Below are 15241 nucleotides of genomic sequence, written 5' to 3'. Positions count from 1 at the left end.
CAAAACTCCTCCAATTCAGAGTGAACATTTCAAAGTGTTCTTGTATCCTACTATTACCTTATGCATGAAAAAGCAAGTTTTAATTAGCCAGATTGTCACTGTTTATTTTTCATTGTCTAAACCAAAACCAGGGCTTTCCTAGTCATCTTAGCTTATGGTAGCTTTTAATTTTTATAACCAACAGAGGTTTTGTGGCATTGAAGTTGAAGCACATAACTTATGATATATTTTAGTCTTAGATCTTATTAATGCTTTAACATTCTACAAAAGACTACTATTTTTGTTCCATAATACATAGCTTCAGCAGATACGCTGTTAACATACTGTAAATGACAATATTAAATGCAGTTTACCTGAAATAAAAAAGTCCTTTGATATTGATTTACATTCATGGGGGAAAAAAACAAAACAAGCAATTAGGAGAGCAAATAAAACAAACGGCTGAATAAATCAAATTAATGAGTCACTATGTAAAGCAAAGACATAAAATACACGGGCTACTTATCTGGAAAAATACAGAAAACATAAACCCCCATTATAGACAGTCTCCCAAAAACATGTGGAGCACAGTTACACATTAGGGAGTAATTAATCTCTACAGCTTTCTTTGACAAGGCATTATTTATTTTATTCCAGATTTTCTAATAGGATGCATCTATGCACCAGAATTTTTGGATGTCCAGAGGTTAAATTACAAGACAAGGTTGCTGACTAATAAAGAATTCTTATAATAGAATGATTGCAGCTGTAAAATGGGTGCAATACTGATATGTACTTGTAATTTTTGGCAATTGCAACAATATTATACCATGTGTTGTTTCTATTAAAACAAATGTTTAAAAGGGAAAGATGATTTGACGATGACTCCATGCTTATGTGGTTTTACATATTTGTTCATCCAATGATTAGACAATAGAAGTTATTGCTGTGATGTAGGTTTCCATTCTACTATAAAGTCTGTGTAGATTTGCAGTGTTATTTATCAAAATAAGTTTCATAAGACCATTTACTGACACTGATTATTTTTTTTTGGGGGGGGAGTGGATAGTGGTGATATGATTTCAAATTGATGACTTTCTGTTTTTGCTGCAAAGTGTCCAAGAATGTCAAATTTGAGTGCACTATATATATATATAGAGTATAGTCTCATGGGAATTCTTTTATGTTGTCATTATAAATTCCCTCCTAGATCTATGATCTATGTTTGAAATAAAAAATTAATGGCATTCTGTATTCTATAAAAAACACAAAAATATATGTTATAAATGCAGTGAGCTGAACCCATCATTTCATAAAAATAAATATTTTTTATTCATGATATACAGTAGATGACAAAAATACTTCATCTTCAAATTGTACCTAATAATATTGAAGTTACTCTATTTACTTAATGTTTATAGTAAAATTATTGATTTCCTTATTTTGTCTTTCTGGTGTTAAGTCTTATTCAAAATACACCAGTATGTGGTATAATAAAAGATTCATTATGGTGTATTAAACGTTTTGTCTTGAATTTCTCTACTCAGTTAATGGCTCTTTGTGGTGCTGACTCTTTTTCTAATCATTTAAATGAAGTGACAAATGTTCTAAAGAAATATTATTCAAGCAGCACAGAATAAAGCTGATAGCATTTCTGTGTTGATTGCATATGCAGGGAAGTAAGAACTGGTTATTTTACTTTTAAAAATGTGAAGGGTGCATTCTTATGTCAGGTTTGGTACTGGATACAGATTGTTATGGATAGAAGAAAGAATCAGTTTGCAAGACGTTCCCCAATCCGCCCCACATTAACAAGATTCTGACATTAAACAAGTCCCATCAAAGGCTGTAACAGATGCACCATGTCTGTCAGTTCCAGTGATACAAGAGTGGTTTTCATTTCTGCTGGGAGAAACAAGAGTAGGTCTCACAATTCATGGAAAGCAAGTGATCTATTGATTTTAAAATGTCTTTATTTTGACACACTGACCTCCTCTTCTGCTCCCTATATTTAATGTAGGTTGTACTATATTTCCTTTCAATATTACTACTAAAAATAGTTTACCCGGTTATTTATTTCTTTATATCTGCTTGTCTTCTACAATGCTGTTTATAACAGAAATGGTCATTTAAATTTTTATTTATTTGCATTTCATTTGCACTCATTTTCATTTATACTGTATATAATCATTACTGTCCTGTGGATGAAACAAATGTTGATGGAATTTGAGTTTGTATCATTATAGTTGCCTGTTATTTATGCGGCAGATACTAAACCACACAAAACACGAATAACAGAAGGCATTTTTTTTCTGATTTGTACAAATAACTTTATATGAATTATACAAATATGTGAATATAACATATAATGTTCTTACTATACTGTATTACTACTATAATATATGCATATTATACCATATTATTCAGTCAGCAATAATTCAGTTTGACCCACTGTGCAATATATTTAGTCAAATAAAACTGAGAATTTAAATATTATGCGAATGTAAATATGCTAAGAATTAGAAGAATGCAATTCTACTCAATAATATAAAATAAAAAAACAAATAAAGAGCTCTCCGTAATGGGGTTCTAATCTACAGCCTTTAAAACTATAAAATAGGCACTGTGCTATGGTCTAATTTTTTGTTTTTCTAGTGAGTAGATTCCGTAAATGGTAGGAGATTGTAGCTCCATATATGTAATACATGTGCCCGGAGAGAGTATACTTGGTTCTTAAGCCTGTCTGCCCCTCCCTTGGGGCAGTGCACATGGCAGCCCTATCCACAAACCGACAGACCCACACAAAGGAGCTGCCTCTATCAGCAGGTGGCCCTATTGAGATAATCATGAGCACATCCACAGGCTCAGTTTTCAGGGCAGCTCTTCTCTGCTGGGGCCTGAAGAAATCCTGATCAGATTGCTACAGGGAGCACGTGGGACAGATTGATGGTACTAATTGTCCCCTCTCATTCAGAGACGGATGAATTACAATGCTTCCACTCTGGGGTAAAGCAAACACCTATCATAACAATGGGGTCATTAATGTTGCAGATGTCTTCTGCTCTGCTCAACCTTGGATTTCACTCATCTACCCCCGCCCCCCAAACCCCCTCTCCTCCGAGCTCTTTCTCCCTTCTTTCTTTTTGCAACTGGAATGCAATCGGGTAACAAAATAAATTTGAGGCATTTCAATAAACCAAAGAGAACAAAGTGCACCCTATTAGAAGGAAAGCATTTAGCCAATTATACCTAATAGAGCCCATCCTTTTTCTTCACCCAGTAAAGGTCTCCTGTAATCATCAAGTTTAAAAATGTCCCTTATTTGCTTTGTTTTCCCAAAACACCAAAACAGAGCAACATTTTTCGGATATGCAAGCCTTTTCCCTCTTCTCTGAGGCAAACGCAGCCATGCAACATTTAAAAACTGCCTGGGAAATTAATCATCACCCGACAGATTCACAGGTGCTGGCCAATGGAGGCTTCTAGGGAAAAATGTCAGCTCACAGGAAGAGACGCTGGTCAGATGACTGCCAGACCACTGTTGAGGTTCTTGTGGTTGAAACCTTTTCACTCCCCTTGGGCTGAGACTCCGTGACTCCATAGGCTCTGACAAGCTCAAACTAGGCTTTACTGGGATTTTCATGTGAAGAACAATCTTCTAATTAACCTGTAAACAATAGAATGCTTTATGCACGTCAAACAACAGAAATGTGTCACGTAAAAGTCCATTTTAATAAGAAACTACCAAAATATAGCACACCTTTTAAATGTAAATATAATATATTAATAATAATAATAATAATAATTATTATTATTATTAAATATAATATATTAGTTTGTAAGTGCACAATTAATTGGCATAAAGCAACAATTTATATCCAGTCTTCTCTGTGCCTTTGTAAGTTAATCAAAAAACCCAAAAGGTTTTTCATTGAGAAATCAGAAGCTCAAATTGTTGGAATATCCCTTAAAAATACAGTGTTCCAGAAAAAAAAATATGAACAGGTTGCTGTAGATAGACATTCAACAAAAATATTGAGGAAACTGGAGAACCACATTAGTGGAACAGCTGTGATAATTTTTCTGTCTTACCCTATCCCTAATAGGAAAATGTATAGTCTCTACTTTTTTTACTACTTTTTAAATTTTCTACAATTCGTGCTTCAGATAGTGTCTGTAAAATTTGTTAATCATTATGAACATGCTTAGAAGTTAATCTGTTGAACATGGTAACTAGAGACTGTGTTTGTTCTTCATGTACTGAATATTGTTTCACTTTAAGTAAAATTGTTACAGCCTTGATTAGATAACATTTTCAGTTGTGTGACATATAGAGAGTCATCAGTGCAGTTTTGTTGCCAGACAAGCTAAGCCTCATTGTGCTGTGCCACTGAATATTCACAGCGGGTCATTGGGACATTTTTTCCTGTGTTGAACTACAGCTGCACCTACTGGTAATACACAGGCTCGCATTGACTGCTGTTCTTTTGAATGCAACTTTATTCCTTTATCAGCTTTTCACCCTAAAACAGTTCACAGCTTTTTTTCTATGTCTGTTTTCTGCCTTTGAAATGACTCAGTTAATGTGGTACAAGATGCTTAAGTGCCAATTTAAAACCATTGAAGGGCCTATTTCAGACGATGAGATTAACAACATTTTAGAAAAATACCACAGAATTACTGTACCTGGAGTGTAGATAGATAGAAATTCCAAACCCTTCAACATGTATTGTGTTTATGGTCAATCAACCCAAACATGCTGTTGTCCTGTTGTAAGTTTGGTAATATCCTACTGCTTTTATCTCCACTGAACCTGCTGTATATCAATCTGTCTTGCTTTGACCCTTTATTTCCAGTCTGTTGTCACTTTTATGTAAGTAGCCTCTCAGTTTCTTATTATTTTATTGCTATAATACTGACATATGAACTAGAAATAAAATATTCTGCTTTGCTTCACATCTGCACATCTGAATACAATGAAACAGATGCAGAAAGAGATGGCTTTAAATGTTTTCAGAAACACCAGACCATTTTAATTGGCTTGTAACTAAATAAGAAGTAGCAAAGGTCAAATGCTAAAGGCAGCCTCTTTACACATTTGCAAAGTAGCACCACATTTGTGGATAGTCAGTAATTTTTCAGGTGCAGGATGTGCTTTAAATCATTTAACTGATTGACTTGGTTTTTATCGGGGGTGAAATAGCAGCCTAATTGTTCCCTGGGATCCCAAGAGACCAATCGAATAACATCTTCAATATTTTTCCAAGTCGTTTTTTCGAATGGGTTTCCCATTTATAATAAGGGTGTCTTATGATTCACCATTCTGGTGTATATGACAGTAATGATGTCTGTCACACACTTTTATATTGCTTGGAGTTAACTTACAGTTTGAAAAACTGCTTGACACTTCTGACATGTGGAGCTGTAATGGGAGGTGACCCAGGCCCATCAGCAATCTGACATTCTAAGCAACTATGTCACAGATCATGTGGAGAGTTTTATGTAAAATGATGCCTTCCATTTACTTCTGGGTGACCTTCTAAAGCTCATTCTTTAGTATCATGTGGAAGATTAAACTTAATATTTCTGTATGGTCTATTTAACTGCACTCTTTTTTCACAGAAAGTTTCACTGCATGATCCTAACTTTTTGTAAGTTCCTTTGTATTCTTCAGACATTTAGTTTTTTAAATTATTTAGTGCTGTGTTCTGTGAGTATATTGTACATCCTCTACAGTGGGATCTTACTCTTCAATGAGCTTTCCTAAAAGAACTGTTACAGTACAATTAGATAGCAGGAGAGATTTCTGAAGTGTAGCATTGGTAGCATTGTCAAGGCAAGGGTTTGTTCTTGTCTTTGAATGGATAATTTGATATAGTTTTGTATGGTTTTAATGAGGTTAATTTAAAAAGTGTAGGGCATCGCTAGGCTGGTTTCTCTAAAAAGCAAGCCGTAAAAACAGTTTAATGGAGTTTACAGAGTTCAAATGAGAGAAGCCAACAGCCAAGTTCACTTTCGCCTCAGCTTCCCTGACTTTTAATCATTCTTGATGTAAAGGTTTTGATGTAAAAATTTCCTAAAGGTTAAAAAAACTAAAACTGTAAGCCTTTGCGCCCTCGCATTCATCTTCCCACCTCCACCCCATTCCCACCTGCGCAGCTGCCTCTTGGTCACAGCCAGAGGACGGACCCCCAGCCAAGCAGGTTGAGCCAAGTCTTACTAGGAATAAGCACCCAATAAACACTTTCAGTTTCATTCTTGGCTATTGTCATTCCCCATGAAATGGTATTCTTTTAGCATCACAGATTTTCCATGTCATATACAGTATCTATAGTAAATCCTTGCATTTAAAGAGTCTTGGACTGAGGTCTGTACGGTTCATCAGATTTTGGGTAATGTATTATGCAAACACACTGTCCACTCTAGTGGAAGGGGTCATTAATGATTAAGGCTGTGAGCAGGGATCACACTTTTTACCTAATGTCATAGGGAGTGCCAACCAATGTAAAAAATTGAGCCTTGGTCAGAGAGCTAAGATTGTCCTCCCCACATCCTCACCACCAAGTGGAACAGTGGTTTTTAATGATGAGCTGAGTTAAGTTAATTCAAAAGTTTTGTTAGCAATTTGAGTGGCATGGTGGTACAGTGGTCAGCATTGCAGCCTTGCTGTGCTGGGGCCGTGGTTTCAGTTCCTGAACTGAGATGCATCTCCATGAAGTTTGTATGTTTAACCAGTATTTCTGTGGGTTTCCTCCTCGTGCTCCAATTTCCTCCCACAGTCCAAACATGTACTGTTAGGTTAATTGGCTTCTATGAAAACTGTTCCTGGTGTGAGTGTGTGTGTCTCTGTTTGTGTTTGTTTGTGCCCTGTGATGGACTGGCGTCCTGTCCAGGGTGTACCCTGCCTTGTGCCTGATGCTTGCTGGGATAGACTCTGGCTCTCCTGCAACCCTGAATTGGATGCAGCAGCTAGAAAAAGGATGTTACAGTTTTTACCAAATTGTTTTGATTAGAAAAGGGAAATTTAGTGGGAGGTTCCAAATACCTATACAGTATATATCTAAACACATGGAATAAAATTTATTTTTATATTAGAACTGTTTAATTAGGGTACATAAAACTCTTTAGAAAGAGGTCAGTGACTAATGTTAAAGCAATTTGAGAAAGCTTTACATGTAAAGATGTAATCTGAAATATCTTTAAAGCTTTTGACCTTATTATTCTCTTCCCTTTTCTTCTCAACTATTATTATTATTATTATTATTATTATTATTTCAGATACATGAAGAGTTTTTAGTGAATCGGGTATTTTGCAAAAGTTTCAGTTTGCTGAATTAATGAATTCAGAATGTAATGTGTCAGGAATGCATTAATTTATCAGACGAAACTTTTGAATGTTTCTCGTATTCATTTATGCACAAAATAGATGTTTTCAAATAATAGGGCACTGAAAATATTTTCATAATAAAATTAGTCACAAAAACATGAATGTATACTGTTGACTAATAATAATAAGAGAAGCTTTGGGAAACATTTTTCTGATGTTTATAAAACCTTTTCCTATTGCAGGGTTTAGAAGAAGGATTATTTTTAACAGAAATACAGAGATGTCTACATCTGTCTAATAGTAAAAATTCCTTTCTCTTACTTCAGTTCTGTTTCATAGGTCAAACTGCGGCACACAGTCGTTTTTAAATACTTGCTTTGCTTCTCAACACTAAGTCATAATTCTCTGGAAGTATTGTAAAAATGAAAAAAAAATTGCATTTATGTTGTAGTTTTGAATAACAGTCATATATTTATGTCTATTGAAACATTCTTTCTAATTTAAGATGATAAGTTTTGCTGTGAATAAGATTTTATGTCTCCCCAGAGATCTTTAAATCACATACAGTATGTTACTTTATTGGTGCTTAAAGTTTTTTTTTCTATTTGAATGTTGATGCACTGTGTTAGAAATCAGTGAAATAAAAAAGAATGATGCAACACATTATACTGTATATTATGTACAAATGTTTTGCTGTAAAAATGAACCTGAATAATGTTTATTTGACTTCATAGGTTGCATCTCCTGTAGCTAAAGTTAGGGCAAACTTTTGCTGTAGGTGATTGACTGGCCAAAATCTAATGCTACTTTTTTTCACGATAAAAATTATGATTTTTGTAGACTTATTACAATCTACGATTGTCTGCTGTGTTTAAAGTTTTCTGTAAGGGCTCAAAAACTTAGAAGGTGTTGAAATTCAAATTGCTTTCCTAATATAGATTAAAATACAAATGTAATGCATATGTATTAAGTATTTTTTGCACGAAACACCCCAAAGCACTCCACATAATAAGCACAGGTTGAACTTTAGAAGTGTCAAAATATGTCTTTATTTCTTTACAGCAATTGACACACATACATTCTTACTGAAAACAGGAGCATAAGCCAGTGTTGGCAATATATTTTGAGAAATGATCTGTCAGGGTACAGGATTCTTATTCTTTGGCTTTGTAAAAGGAAGAAAACATGAAGTTGATATCTGTCTCCTCCCAAACCTGTTGTTTTTTAACTAATGTACAGCGTCAAACGATACAATACAACAGAAAATTCAAGACAGTTTGCTTTGGCATTTTTTAACTCGCTCTGGGGCACTGTAAATGGACAGTGCAGACCAGAGCAGAAGCAATGTCTCTGAGAATGTTAAGAGTCAAACTGTTGCCTCTCGGCTGTGAAACTACCGTAAATGCAGTTTGTGTAATACAGTATGTGTATTTAAATATAATTAAATACCGGACTCAAGAAAGTTATATCTTGCAAATACAACATAGGTCATGCAAGGAAGCTGGGAAGCCAAGACATAAGTAATATTTTTTAGTGTTCCGGCACTAGTAATAAATTCATTTTATACACTATTTCTTTTCAGCTCCATTGATCCATTTTGAGGAATTTGCATGCAGAGCATTAATGTTGTGTGCTTCATCTGCGATCCTCACGGCAGCCAGCGTCGCTCCAGCTCCTGCCCTCCATCTCCCTGATCCCACCAGCCTTTCTGGGTGTCTGCTGGGGTCAGGCCTCAGCACTCCAACCCGCATCTGTTTCTATCGCCACTGCACCCGGCCGCTTCCTGCTCTTGCGGCAGATGAACCCCGTTGTCAGCCTCTTCCGTTTCCCAGCCAGCCACAGGGCTCCAAATTTTCCACACATCTGTTCACTGGAATTGCCTCCCTGCTCCCTTGGCCTTCCCTCATGACGCCTCCCCTTAATGGAGTTCCAGCACAGCTGAGCACCAGGAACTATTCCACCCATCCATAACCATCCATTCTCTCGCTCCTATACTCTTGTGGACCCTAGTTTCATGCCTACAGAGAAAAAAGGACTCACAAAATGTGCAACTCTCTTTCCTGATTCCTCTATGGCATATGGGAGCCATATTGCTGCTTTTTGGTGGAGCCAAGCACTGGAAGAGACACAGCGCGGACTCCTCCTCATTCTGCATTAATATTGCCGTAACCCCATCATCGCCCTTGCTCAAACCTGGACTAGGAAATGTTACCAAGGCTTCCATCACAACATTTAGATGCCCTTGTCTTCCTTTGATCAACTGACCGTCTCCTTGTTCTTACTCTATTTAAAACTACGGAAATTAAGAATTATTTTCTACAGTTTTCTTCCACATGGACAGGTTTTCCGGTCAACTCTGCCTTAAGGTTTATTTTACCTACTGAAATTGAGTTTTTAGCAAGCATTCAGAGGGTGGTTAAACTCTGATAACATCCACGTCTGCTTCCCTGTACATAGATATGATATTTCCTAGCTACAGTACATGCTTATTTCCTTTTTCATCCCTCCCTTCAATCCATCATCATACTTGCTGCAAGTACTCCTTCACAAACATGACAATTATACAGTATGTCACCTGATGCTTCTCTTAGCACGATACGGCACTTGTGTTGCGTGTGACTGATTTCAATATTTTTCCTATGCTATCAGCTTTTACTCTGGAAAACATGTTACCATAATGGGCAACATCCACAGCCAGCATTTCAAACAGATATGAGCACTGATAGTTTCTCTATGCACAGTAGTACCCCTGACCACAGCCTGAGACTAACCCAATTCCTCAGTCTTAGCACAAAGCAGAGTGGATGTGTACAGACTGTAAGTGCTGCTTACATTCATGTACTTCTTGAGTGTTGCTAAGCAGATTGACATGCTGCTGCACTTCTAGATTCTTCCATGCTTAATCTAGCAGCATTGCTTTGGCCCTGTTCAGGCTGTTAAAGTAAAGAGTCATGACCACTGGCAGTGAAAGCCTGAACTCTCTATCTGTTCACAAAATGTCAACCTGCAGAAGGGAGCTGACAGAGTCTCTGCAGACCACCAGCTGTGACTGAATACCAGACTAATTTTGTACGAGACCTATTTATATATATATATGAGCCCTGGACACAATAAGTGCAAAGCAACTTATGTTGTGGTTAAGTGAGATTTAATTAGGAATTATTTAGGGTGATATTCTGTCATGTGAAAAATGGAAGAGCCATTAATATATTTAGGAATAGTCATCTTTCATTGTTTATATGGGCTGTTCCAGTCTAAAAGTAGGAGTGGGAAAACAATTGTTCTTGACTGATTTTCGTATATAACCTCCTAATGAACCCCATGTGTATGGCATACCTTTCAACAAGCTACAAATTTCAAAGCAGTCCCCTTTCAGCTTGATTAAAGCTATAGCTTTCACCTGGGGTTCATTAAGAATGTGCAGAGACATCTAAAGTGAATTAAGTTAACACCTGTAGGTTTCTATTTTCTGAGTTTCCTTTGAGGTCAATTTCCTCCATATTTTTTATATACTTTTTTTCTAAACTGACAGTTTTAAGAATTCTGAGAATCACACCATTTTTGTTAAAGATAAGGTGGGCCAGTTGAGTTTTCTGAACATTTTGTATGTGAGCTGTAAAAGAGAGATTGGAAGGGTCTCTGATAGGGTTGAATTATTGCTCCAGACGTGCTCCTTGGCAGTGGGGATTTTAGGAACTTGGAATGACATTTTTATCACCACTGTCAACAGAGCTTTCAAGGAAGAAGAGAAGAGAGAAAACACAACATTTCGGCTGTGGAGCCTTCTTCTTTCAAGGAAGAAGCTGTGTCCTAGAGAGGGCTAGAGGGGGTCTATTCAATTCCTCTAGGTATAAGCACAGCTAGGCAATAAGGTACTGTAGTTGTAACATAAAAATATTGTACCAAATCCTTATGGTGGCATTGTATTGTAGTACAATTGTAGTATTGTGGTGTCACAGCACAGTGTTAGTGCGTCAGACTGAAAGATTCAACCCAGCGTGCCATGTACAGTATTTAGAAGTACACAAGGCCATATTGCATCAATTGCTGCACAATACCTCAATTAGTCTTTTTGGGAAATATTTTTATGTGGTCATTTGATTTACATAACAGGTATTGTAGTTGATCAGGTCCATATTTTCAAAATGAATACTATATACAGTATTGTAATTTTATTCTGGAAATATTGAATTTTACGGTAGTTTCTTTTGAACTATTCTTTCCTGTTTTCTGATGTTTTAAAATTTTATATCTAACCCTATTTGGAAGTGTGAGCATCCTCTTTAGCTGGTGAAGCCACTCTTTTAGTACTTGAGACATAAAAGAGTGTTGAGAATATATTTCATAAGACAATTCGAGGATTTTAGCAATCCATAGTCCACTCGTGACTTGAGCACCTCAAATGTAGTGTCCTCTGATTTCCCTTTATTCATTATTTTAAATTAAGTCCAATTTGTGAAAATCTCTTTCAATTATGCATTGTGATCATACTTTATACTATAAGCAACAGTAATGCCTACAGTAGGAGGCCCTTTGCAAATATTGCTTCTAATAGGATGTTTCTATTTTAAGGTGAAGAAAGCACTATCTTGCAGTAATAGAACAACTATAGATTTAATATTTGTGATTAAAGAGGTACTGGAGGGAAAGAGTTACACTGTAAACTATTGAAGTCATTACCAATAAAGCTGATTATTGAGGGGGGTAGGGGTTGGGCCATCACTGAGAATTCCATTGTGAGAACTCCTTGTCAGCAGGGCCTTTTCCCTTTTTTGTTCTTATTATGGAGCTACAAAGTGCTACAACTTTATGGAACAGTTTTCCTCTGAGAAGTCAAAACAAATTTAAAATCAAAGTGATTGGTTTATTTTCCAAACAACTACGGTCATGATCTGGAATTCAGATACAATGTGGATCATGTCCCAGCACCACAGCGCAATCTGGTTTGATACTTAAGGACCACCCTCATTTTCTATTCCACGGCCTTCCTGAGAAGCAGATGGGCTTTTCTGATGAACTTTACAATACATTGCGATGTAGATTCCTGAGCTCTGACGGCCGAAGAATTACAAAAACAATTGATATGTATTTTCATTGAATTTCCTTCTGAACGATGCCAGATTTGAGCAAGGCAAATTAAAATATGAAGCTGAAAAAAAATTAAACAATTTAGTAAATTATCTTTAGGGGTGATTTTACAGGGTTTCTCATTAAACATGGTCAAAAAAAGAATGAATGTGAGAGAGTGCTTTATCAATTACCATATATTATCCTGACTTTCCCAGTACATTGTGGCACATAGGAAACACCTGCAAGCTTGTCTGGCCTCATTCAACCCAGCTGACTCCTTTCATCCTTCTACTTGAGAAGGGTCACTTTCATAAACAGGTGTGTTCCTTCAAAATGCAGTTTTTTCATTGAGGAGTTTAGTAGTCTAAACGTGAGTGCAATATGCTGAAGGATACATCAAACTTTGGTAAGTCCCTCAGGAGTTGGTTTTTAATATTAGATGTTACCTACTGAGCTGAGACACAATTTTACTCCAAAGCTGCAACTCAAAACAAATTGAACAAGTGCCTTTAAGAAGCCATGCCTGTTTTGCCGATGGAGGGGTTAAAGTTAATTCAATCGGGCATGTACACTTTCTGTGAAAAGGGGAACATCTGCATTCAGTGGCATGGCCCCATTTGTTGCAATTTTGGGTCTCATTTCCATTTGCAAGAAAGATAACTGCTTTCATATGGAAGCAATAGATAGAGGAGGTCAATGCAATTTCTTTCACTCAGGGAAAAATCTTAATGCAGTAATCTCTGTTGGAGAGGGAAGAAACAAAAAAATGTGACTTTGGACAGAATTCCATTATTTTTAATAATTCTTTCTCTTGTGAAAAGAATGGAGCAGATTGAACTGCATACGCTATCATTATCATTCATTAGTTCTGATGACAGAGGATTGAAATGATTTTCCTCTTCAGTTTCACACTATTTTGAGAAATATGTATCAACAGACTGGCATCAATAATGTTTATTTAATTGTGATTCAATTTATTAATAAAGTAATAGGTAAAAGCAATGCATTTGCAACAATGTAAATTTAGTAAAATAACAGTTTATTGATTGACTGTGAAAAAGGAATCCTTACCATGAAATTCATTACATGACGTTCATAAGTGGCTAGCAGTAGGCAGAATCAGCCTCCAGCACCTAGGTTAATTAAGCAATTAAGGATCAATTAATTCATTGGAAGGTTCAAAGTACTGTAATGATGTGGAATGAAAATGCCAAAATTAACTACTCCTATCCTAGGTACACCCCTTTTGCCTCAATATGTTGTCAGGTTTAGAAGTGAGTATATACTGTATACATGTATAAAACTGCTCTAACATGGACGATTTACAATGATTCTCAAGACTCAGATATTATGTCAAAATCTAATTGATAAAGCAACAACCTGATCTGTATACATTGTAGAACATTCTTTTCTAAATATGGTTGGAGTACTTCTTTTAACTTATACAAATTTGCTTAGATTTTTATTTGATGATCAACATGAGAGCAGAGGGTGTTTAATTTCTGATCTTCACGCCCCCAAACAAACAATAAAATATAATACTGACTTTTCATTAAGCGTAGCACAAGATTCAAGAACTATACTATTGAAAAGTACTGTATATAGATCATCTTACAAGGGTATGTCTTCTACAGTACAATAAAAAACCCTAGAAAGGATTTGTGTTTCAAAATAGAAGAATGTATAATAATTATTTGTTTCACTGAAACTCTAATACAAAAACCATTACACAGAAAAATGTTAATGTTATGAAATCTTGCTTTAAAGCAACGTGGCAGGTACTTTCCTATAGAATGGATAGAGTTAAAAACAACAAAAATATCCAAATATAATCTTGTCTGATTAATTTATACATCAAATGAATATAATCAAATTAGCTTCAGCCTCAAAACTGAGATGATCTATAAGAAATTAAGAAGCATTTACCTGCTTATAGCCAAGGACACTAACTGAAACATGGCAAAAATGTTCTGTATCACACTGGTGCGTAACTGCAATAGTACTAACTTCACTAAACTGATATTAACCAGACTTGAATTGGGAGGTGTAGTGGCAACAAAAAAAGTTGTAAGACTTTCTTTGTCAATTGAATAATCACCCATTCGTTAATCTAAATGAATATCAAAATGTAAACATCGGGATTTTTTTTTATTATTATACTTTATTTACGGAAGCACTGTCATGTGTGGGAGTTAAACAAGTGTATTAAAAGAAATGTTAGCTCTAATTTGTTTTGGTAGGCTGTTGTTGTTGGTAGTCAGAAATCTTGTAACTCTTTGCATTTACAGTATGTGTAGGTGCTTTTACCAGGAAAAGAGGAAGTTTTCCAGCGTTTAGAAAGGGAATTATCACCAACATTGGTTAGATATCAGCAGAGCTACTGTATGTTTTCTTTTGGGTTTCCTTTATCAGTCTTTGGTCTGGATATGTTAAAAATCAAAAAGAATAAATTCAAGGACCAATTCCAGCTGGGATTACACCTGTGTGTCAGAGTGTTTAATGCATCTTGCATCTTCCTAAATCATTCAACTTGTAAAGATGAATGCAGGGTGAGCTCCACGATCCAAGTTCCAGCCTGGGTCATGTCACAAGCCTACTGTGACTGGGGTTCCTTTAGCTGCAGTGTGTAATTGGCCGAGTATCAGTAAGGTTATGGAGGGATTAGTCTGCAGTGCTGTTGGTGGGAGACAAGCATCTCCTGCAGCCAGCACTGAACCTCCAATACAACACTGTGTTGCTTGTGATGTGATCAGAAAAGTCTGCCTACGCCTTTTCACACACATTCCCCTGTGTGCCATCGTGGGGTTCTGCTTATAGCCGTGAGCCAAGAGTGGAGACACAAAAACAATTTTAGATTCCAACTTG

This window comes from Lepisosteus platostomus, chromosome 2 (genome assembly GCF_059453375.1).
Source record: "Lepisosteus platostomus isolate fLepPlt1 chromosome 2, fLepPlt1.hap1, whole genome shotgun sequence".
Taxonomy (NCBI): domain Eukaryota; kingdom Metazoa; phylum Chordata; class Actinopteri; order Semionotiformes; family Lepisosteidae; genus Lepisosteus; species Lepisosteus platostomus.
This window is presented reverse-complemented; position numbering follows the sequence as displayed.